Here is a 9,499-nt window from a genome sequence, read left to right on the forward strand (position 1 = left end):
ACAGTGGCCACAGGGGCTGCTGCTAAAAGGTAATTTTATTTTTTTATTTTTATTGAGTTTATTGGGGTGATATTGGTTAACAAAATTATACATGTTTCAAGTGCACAATTCCACAACACATCATCCGTACACTGTATTGTGTGTTCACTACCCCAAGTCAAGTCTTCGTCCATCACCATTTATGCTCCCTATACGTCCTTCCACCTTCCTCTCCCTTTCCAAGCAATCATCACACTGTTGTCCGTGTCCATCAGTTTTTTTCTTTTCTTTTTTGTTCTATCCCTCTACATACCTCCTACCCCACCACCCCACCCACAACAGCTGTCAGCCTCCTCTCTATGAGTCTGTCTCTATTTTGCTTATTAGTTCATTTAGCCCATTAGAGTCCACATATAAGTGAAATCATATGGTACTTGTTTTTCTATGACTTGCTTATTTCACTTAGCATAGTGCTCTCCAGGTCCATTAAAAGGTGATTTTATTTTTTTAATATGTTCTTATTGATTTTTAGAGAGAGGAAGGGAGATGAAAAGAGAGAGAAACATCAATGAGAGAGAAATAATCAGTTGCCTCCTGCACATGCCCTATTGGGGATCAGGCCCACAACCCGTGCATGTGCCCTGACCGAGAATTTGAACAGGTGACCTCTTGGTGCATGGTACAATGCTCAAGCAACTGAGCCACACCAGCCAGGGCTAAAAGGTAATTTAATTACTGTATCACGTGTTTGGCTTTTACACCATTGGAGTGGGGAGAAGGGATTTTTTGACAATTCTCATAAGTGGATACATAATCACATTTAAATCTGCTTCTTTAATTACCAAAATCTAAAGGATTTACTATAACTAGCTGAAAAAGGATCATGTGCGTAATCATGGGCTCTTAACATATAGGAGGAAGGCAAAATGATTACAATGGTTTCTGCTCTTAAGGTCATGAGAGGAGCCTGAGGAGGGAACACAGTGGTTCACAATTATCTACAAGGGTGAAATAAGTGCTGTGACGGTCTTCATGCCACAAACATTTACTGAACAGGTGCTAAGCACTGTGTCAGGTACTAAAGGTAGAGCAGTGAACAGGAAAGACAGAATTGGAGCCCAAAGAAACTGGAGGTAGGGACACAAAACAGCTATACTGTATAGCAGTATAATTATCACTTAATGAGGATTTTGAATTAGGGTAGCAGCAGTAGAAATGGAAAGAGATAAATTTTGAGTTACATCTTTGAGCTGTAGTTAACTAATTTGGTGAGGGGAAATGAGAACTCTTGGAAGGTCCGTTTTACAGATTTGAGTGATGGTGCCATTCATAGGAAAACAAGAGTCAGCAAGAAGAGGAGTTTGGTGCATGGTAGAGAAGGTACTGCATTTGATCCTGGTCCTGTTAAATCTCAGGCATTGGTGGGCAGAGTAGGCCTAGAACTCTGAAAAGAGGCAGAGACTAGAGGGATTATGAAGGAAGGCCATTTGGAGATAGATATGAAGTCCATTAATGGCTAAAGTTTCAGGAGCAGGGACATTTAGAAGAAAGAGGAGAGTAACTTCTTATTACAGAAAATTTAAAACATTTACAAAAGTAGAACAGTATTATAAATTCTCATAAACTCATCACTCCACTTCAGCAATTATCAATTCATGACCACTCTTCATCTGTATCCTCATTTACCCCAACTCCAAATATTTTGAATCAAATCTCAGGCATCATATCATTTCATCTGTAAATTACTATTTTGGCATATCTCAAAGTATATATATGCACAACCACAGTAAAGAAGAACTTAAATTTTTTTTTAATCCTCACCTGAGGATATGTTTAGAGGAGAGAGAGACATCGATCGGCTGCCTCCCCCATGTGCCCCAACTGGAGATGGAACCTGCAACCTACCTATGTGCCCTGACCAGGAATCGAATCCACAATCTTTTGGTGCACAGGACAACACTCCAACCATGCTCACAAAACAATACAGGAAAGTACAAGAATAAACACCTGAAATTTCACCACCCAGTTACAACCATGACTAGCATTTTGGTGACCATCTTTCTAAATGTTTCTCTGTTGTGCATGTGTAAATACTTTTGCATGTTGTTTTACAAACCTGTTTTTCACCCCTTTGCTAGGTCAAGACTATTATTTTCTGTTTAATAGGCTATAGTATTCCACAGTGTACTTTAATTTGGGTGATGGCTTTTGTAATGACTTGTTCAGTAAGGTATAATTTCCATGGACACAAATGTGCTAATCTTAAAGTGCATAGTTTGAATTCTTCCATGTGTAATCTATGAAATCATGAATGGAGGACTTTTAAAAGTTTTTTTGTGTTTTTGTTTTTTTTTTCTGAAGATTAAATAAGACTAAGTGAAGTTGTGAGCATACAGTGATTTTCAACAAATATTAGTTCCTCTGCCATGAATTAAGGGAGTTCAAGGCCAAATTATAGGAGGTAAAGAAGTGATCTTAGGCACTGAAGGAGGAAGGCTCCTGAAGAACAATTAAGTCCCAAGAGGGTGATGGGAAAGATGGTGAGGGTTGAAGAAAGTTAGGCATTTCTTTTACATGCTGGAGATTTTTACTGTGTTGCTGAATAGAACCGGCAGCTGGAAAATGTTACTGTTTTCTTTGCATCTTAAGTTCTGCTTAGATTTCTAAATTCAGTTTTTACCTAAGTAAGTCATTTGTGTTTTTAGAAACAGATGGGTATTGTGATAAATGCTAACTTAAAGTTTGTTACAGCCTGGCCAGGTGTGGCTCAGCGGTTGAGCATTGACCTAGGATCCAGGAGATTCAATTCCCAGTCAGGGCACATGCCTGGGTTGCGGGCTCGATCCCCAGTTGGGGGCGTGCAGGGGGCAGCTGATCAATGACAACTCTCTTATCATTGATGTTTCTCTCTCTCTCCCTCTCCCTTCCTCTCTCTGAAATCAATAAAGATATATTTAAAAAAAAAAGTTTGTTACAGCAACACCTTAGACTGCAGAAGTAAGTGCTGCCTTTTGAATAGCATGATGTATCTCCTTTATCTCTAAGGTAAGGGTGGCAAACTATGGCTCCTGAGCCAAATCTAGCTCACCACCTATTTTCATACAGTTGGCAAGCTAAGAATTTTTACATTTTTAAATGGTTTAAAATCAATAATAAAAAAAATAGCCCTAGCCTGTTTTGCTCAGTGGTTAGAGCGTCGGCCTGTGGACTGCAGGGTCCCGGGTTTGATTCCAGCCAAGGACATGTACCTTGGTTGGAGGCTCAATCCCCAGCCCCAGTTGGGGCACATGCAGGAGTCAACCAATCAATGTGTCTCTCTCATATCAATGCTCCTCTCTCTCTCTTTCCCTCCCACTCTCTCTGAAAAGCAATGGAAAAAATATCCTTGGGTGAAGGTTAAAATAAAATCAGTAAAAAAATATTTCATGACATGAGAAAATCATATGAAATTCAGAATTCATTGCCCATAAATAAGGATTTATTGGAACACCAGCTATACATTCATTTGCATATTATCTATGGCTGCTTTAAAAAAAATTGTAGCCCAGCCAGTGTGGCTCAGTAGTTGAGCGTCGAACCATGAACCTGGAGGTCACAGTTCAATTCCCAGTCAGGGCACATGCTGGGTTCCAGGCTCGGTCCCCAGGGTGGGTCATGCAGGAGGCAGCCAATCGATGATTCTCTCTCATCGTTGTTTCTATCTCTCTCTCCCTCTTCCTTCCTCTCTCTGAAATCAATAAAAACATATTTAAAAAGAGAGAGAGAGATGGAAAACTAGTTTCATCTTTTTTTAAAAAATTGCAAAGTACAAAAATTTAAGATAGTAAATTTTATGTGTACATCTCAGTAGCACTAAGTACATTCCCATTGTTGTCCAATATCTATGGCTGCTTTTGCACTACAATGACAGAGTTGAGTAGCTGGAACAAAAACTTCATGGTCCATAAAGTCAAAAATATTTTTAACCTGGCCATTTATAGAAGTTTCCCAACCTGTAATCTAAAATAATAGAAATCATTTTCCATGCAAGCAAACATCTAAACCCCAAGTCTAATACTAAGAGGAAAGATGACTAGATAAATCTACTGAAAAATTTCTTATTCCCAACAAAAGCAAAAATAAACAAGTAGGACTACATCAAACTAAAAAGCTTCTGCATAATGAAGGAATCCACCAACAAAATAAAAAAGTGTCTAATTAAATGGGAGAAAATATTTGCAAATAATTTATCTGGTAAGGGGTTAACATCTAAATATAAAAAGGACTTCACAACTCAATAGCAAAGAACAAGCAATTCTATTTAATAATGGGCAGAAGGTCTTGGCCGGCTGGCTCAGTTGGTTGGAGCATCATCCCACACACCAAAAGGTTGCTGTTTCAATTCTTAGGGCACATATATGGGTTGCACATATATAGGTTGCCGGTTTGATGCCCAGTCGGGGCACATACAGGGGGCAACCAATCGATGTTTCTCTCTCCCCCTTCCTCTCTAAAATAAATGAAATCATATCTTTGGGTGAGGATTAAAAAAATAAGTAGATAGATGCATAGTTAAAAATGGGCAGAAGATCCAAAAAGGCATGTTTCCAAAGAAGACATATAGATGGCTAACGGCAAATGAAAAAGATGCTCAACATCACTAACCATCAACTAAATACAAATCAAAACCACGAGATATCACCTCACACCTTTTAGAATGACTATTATCAAAAAGACAAGAAATAAGTGTTGGCAAGGATATGGAGAAAAGGGAACTCTCCTGCGCTGTTGGTGGGAATGTAATTTGGTGCAGCCACTATAGAATACAGTATAGAACTACTGTATGACCCAGCAATTCCACTTCTGGGTATCTATCTGAAGACAATGAAAACACTGATTCAAAAAATATATCCACCACTGTGTTCAATGCAGCGTTGTTCACAATATGGAAACAATCTAAGTGTTGATTTACGGATAAATGGGAAAAAATTATATATACATACACATATATATGTGTGTATATGTGTGTGTGTGTGTGTGTATAATATACAACTCAGTAAATAAAAGAATGAAATTATTCAGCCATAAAAAAGAATGAAATCTTCCCATCTGTAAAAACATAGATGAACCTTTAGGCATTATGCTAAGTGAAATAAGTCAGAGAGAGAAAAACAAGTATCGTATGATCTCACTTATATGTGTAATATAAAAAAAACACACAAAGTAAATTCATAGATGCAGAGAACAGACTGGTGGTTGTGGGAAGGGGGATGGGTGAAGGGAATCAAAAGGTACAAAATTTCAGCTATAAAATAAGTCATAGGGATGTAAATGTACAGCATGATGACTATGGTTAATACTATATTGCATATTTGAAAGTTGCTAAGAGAGTAGATCTTAAAAGTCCTCATCATGAGAGAAAAAAGAAAATTAATTTTGTAACTGTGGTGATCATTTAACAATGTATACAACATTGAGTCATTCTGTTGTACATCTGAAACTAATATAACGTTATATGTCAATTATACCTCAATAAAAAATATTTCACCACTGTTTCACCACTGTTCTCTATCCCTTGCTATACCTAATCACAGGTCCTTACCAGTGGACAGCAGAACAAGACTTCTCAACTAATGATGAAGATTCATCTGTCCCAGGATGAGGAAAAGGTTAGGGATTTTGGGATTCCCATGATCTGGAGCCACAGATAAAGGATGTGACTGATGGGGGCAGGAAAGCCTGAAAGCCTGAAAGCCAGGGTGGGAATCTTTCTTAACAGCCAAGGATTCCCTCCACTCGATCCTATCCTACCCCTAACAACGAATTTAAAAAGACTGGGAATTAAAAAGTAGAAGGTGCCTTATCAGTCCTGTTCATCATTAGATCTATAGGGTCTTGCATAGCACCTGACCTACCTTAAATGAGTAAAGCTTTGCTAAATGAAGGAGCTGAGGGTCCCCAGTTCAGCAGGGGTCCAGCACAGCCACTCTGGGTTAGGGTCTGAGTACATGGGGTAAGGAAGAGGGGCTTTGTGCCCCGTGTGCTGTGGCAGTTCTTGACCTGGAGACTCCATCCCCTTCAACCTAGGCTTTATTCTTTGTTGTTTGTTTTGGGGAGTGGGGAGTAATTTATTTTTTCTTAGATTCCTAGTGAACATCATATCTTCTTTTTTTCCCTACAAAAAGCTTTCTTGTTTCTGTTTGGTCCAATGCATGGGAGAGGTCTCCATGGTGGTTAAAAGAATGGCTAGTGTTTTGGGGGAGAGGCTCAAGCAAAAGTCAGACACAAGGGGAATGCAGAGGGGCCCCTCAAAGTCCTCTGGGCTCCAAAGGCTCCTAGTCGTGCTTGGGGGTGAGCCTTTTGAAGAGATACTTGCCCAGCCCAGCCTGGGGGCCAGCCAGCTTGCAGAGGTCAGGTGGTCACTCATTTCTTTATGAGTTTCACCTCCTCAATCCAGGAGGTGGTTCTTCAGGAAGTCACAGAGATGAGGGTCTGTGCAGGTAGAACCCAGGGCATGCAGATCCAAAAGGGCCTGGTTCAGATTCCTCCCCAAGGCTATGGCTGCTTCCATGGCATCCTGAGCTTTGCCCCACTCGTCCTGGGAAGGATTCAGCATGTTCTGGAAGAGAATGAGGCCACTGCACTGGTTTTGCATCTTTAAGAGATGCTCAGCACCCTCGCACTTCTTCTCCTTCAACTCGTGGAAGAAGTGGCCAACACCCTCCAGAACCACATCATCACAGTTGAAATAAAAGCCCAGAGAGAGGTAGGTGTAGGAGTCCCGCAGATGCAGCTTGGCCAGGTGGTTGATGGCAGCCTCCACCTCAGTGGCATAATTCTGACGAATTTGGGAGCTCACGGTTGTCGGCAATAAGGAGTTAAGGTCGAAAAACAGTGTTGGCTGGTCGCAAAGGCTGAGGATGGCTGAGGTGGTTCCGAAGGTGGTGACTGGAAAAGAGGTTGGAGAGTGGTTGGAGGCTGGAAAAAGTGGGGTCCCTGGGTCTGTTCTGTCCAAACACTGTTGAAACAAGAGACAGATCCAGGACTGCCGAAGGCACTGATGAACATAGTATCTTAAACGGAAGAGAGCTGTCCATACCCAGGCCAGGACAGTTGGGCAATCACAATTTCTTCATTAATAAAATGAGTTTAGACTATGTAATTTCTAAAATCCCTCCCAGCCCCAAATTTCTATGATTCTAAATAAACTAAAACTTAAGAGGGGAAAATAGAACATTCATTCAACAGATAGGTGTTACTATGACTTTGTGCTAAAAACAAGGAATACAAAATGAGTAAGGCACCCTGGCTGGTGTGGCTCAGTTGGTTGAGCATCATCCTGTGCACTGAAAGGTTGCTGGTTCAATTTCTGGTCAGGGCACATACCCAGGTTGCAGGTTTGATCCCTGGTCAGGGTACGTATGAGGCAACTGAATGATGTTTCTCTCTGTCTCTCCCCTTCTCCCTTCCTCTCTCTTTAAAATCAATTTAATAACGTATTTAGAACAAAACAAATCAAAATGAATAAGGCAGTCTGCCCTTGAGTAGCATAAAGCCAAGTGAGAGGATAAACACTAAGTACTTAGAATACTATGTAAGCTTTGTAAGGTTACATTTCTTGAGAGGCAACTGCCATTCCAAGCACTTGACAATTTAACCTCACAATACTATTAGTTACTATAATCGTTCCCATTTCTCAGATAAAGAAACTGAGACATAAGGAGGTTAAATAATTTGACAGTGATACAGCAAATAATCTGGATTCAGGGTCCATGTTCAATCACATAGCAATGAACTGAGCACTAATGATGGGGATTTAGGAAGGGAATGGATGAGGGCACTCAGACTCTTTTTTGCTACAAGTTCCTGGAGATTTTCTAACATTGAATGGGTTTCGATCACATTTTCTTTGGCCTTTGGTAAGGTCCCCATCAGTTTAACAGGCAGCATAGCCATGAGAAAAGCCATTTCTTTGGAATCCACAAGGAGTTGGGTTCAAATTCCAGCTTTAACCACTTAAGTAGTAAACTTGACCAAATCTAAGCCTCACTGCATAACAGGACTAACAACCAGCTTCATTGGGAGGTCAGGAGAATTAAGTATTAACCATATGAAGTTGCTGTTTCTGGAGGTCAAAACAAGTGGATTCTAATGAAATAGTTAGCATTCCTTTGTGTCTCTAATTTTTAAAAAACTCCAGCTCTTGCCCAGCTGGCGTGGCTCAGCGGTTGAGCAATCGACCTATGATCCAGGAGATCCAGGTTCGATATCCAGTAAGGGCACATGCACAGGTTTTGGGCTCAATCCCCAGCAGGGGGCGTGCAGGAGACAGCCAATCAATGACTCATCGATGTTTCTATCTCTCCCTCTCCCTCTCTCTGAAATCAATAAAGATATATTTAAAAAAAAAAAAAAAATCTAGTCTGTTGTCCAAGATATCTGTCAGGGAAGCTTTGAAACCTATAGGGAGGAGAAGGGTATAAAACCTTGAACCCCACAGACTAGTTGAGTACCTGCTTGTGCTGCATGCCAAGTGTATTTTTTAAAAGATTTGCTTGTTGCCCGGCCAGGCGTGGCTCAGCAGTTGCGCATCGACCTAGTATCCAGGCGATTGGGGTTCGATTCCGGTCAGGACACATGTCCGGGTTGCAGGCTAGGCAGCTGATCAATGACTCATCATTGATGTTTCAATCTCTCTCTCTCTCTCCCCCTCTCCTTTCCTCTCTCTGAGATCAATAAAGATATATTAAAACAAACCAAAAAAAAAGATTTGCTTGTTTTGCTTCCTTAATAAATTCCCTTGCTTTGCTTCAACACTAATGTCTGTCATTCGTGTGAAATCTTTGAGCTGACAAAAGCCCTGACAGGAGCCAAGGAGGGGACAGCTTCTCCCCCGCCCCCCAGACTGTCAGGTAACACCATGGCAGCTCCATGCCCTACCTACTACACACAGACTCAGCCCATGCACTTTCACCCTTCTGTCTACAGCCTGTTTTACCCTTGTTTGTCGCTGCTGTAGGAAGGTTAGTGACGTTGGTTCCATTTTTAAATGTGGAATCAGGCCTACAGAGGGTTTGGCCTCACCTAAGGTCTCAGACACCACCTGGTGGGTTTGGACTTAGATAAGCCCTGGCACTTACGTGACCTCCGCAAGGTCCTTGAACCTCTCTCTGGACTGTCCTTTTCTGGAGAAAAGCGCTAATACGTCCCTTTCTCACACAGTTCTTTTCCGTTCAGCACAGGCTCTCCCGGCCCGCCCTTGGGGGCTCTGGCTGTAGCAGTATGATCCGCGACACACTGCATAGAGCACAGGCGAGCAGGGGCACACCGCGACCCCCCATTAATATCAATATTTGATTTTCACTAGACAGCACTGGCTCGGCAGTTCCGGGTTCAGACCAACTACAAGGACCACAAAGCGCCAAAAAGGAGAGACTGAACCTACCCGGCCCCTGAAGAGCAAAATGGCTGGGCCACGCTCTCGGTAGGCGGGGCCGGAAGCTCTGCGGCTCCGGCCCGCGCCTGCGCACCACCATCTGGC

The 9,499-nt window shown here is 41.7% G+C and overlaps 1 pseudogene across 1 annotated transcript; it reads right to left on the reverse strand.

Annotated features, from left to right (window-relative positions):
- Positions 1–30: 30 nt before the first annotated feature.
- Positions 31–9,494, reverse strand: LOC107535204 (ferritin light chain pseudogene; annotated as a pseudogene). Its single transcript, XR_015714839.1, has 2 exons — positions 9,404–9,494; positions 31–6,906 (listed from the first exon to the last, which is right to left on the reverse strand). The product of XR_015714839.1 is annotated as a ferritin light chain pseudogene (transcript).
- Between the last annotated feature and the right edge of the window lie 5 nt (positions 9,495–9,499).

The sequence above is a fragment of the Miniopterus natalensis genome, chromosome 1 (genome assembly GCF_054644295.1).
Source record: "Miniopterus natalensis isolate mMinNat1 chromosome 1, mMinNat1.hap1, whole genome shotgun sequence".
NCBI lineage: Eukaryota > Metazoa > Chordata > Mammalia > Chiroptera > Miniopteridae > Miniopterus > Miniopterus natalensis.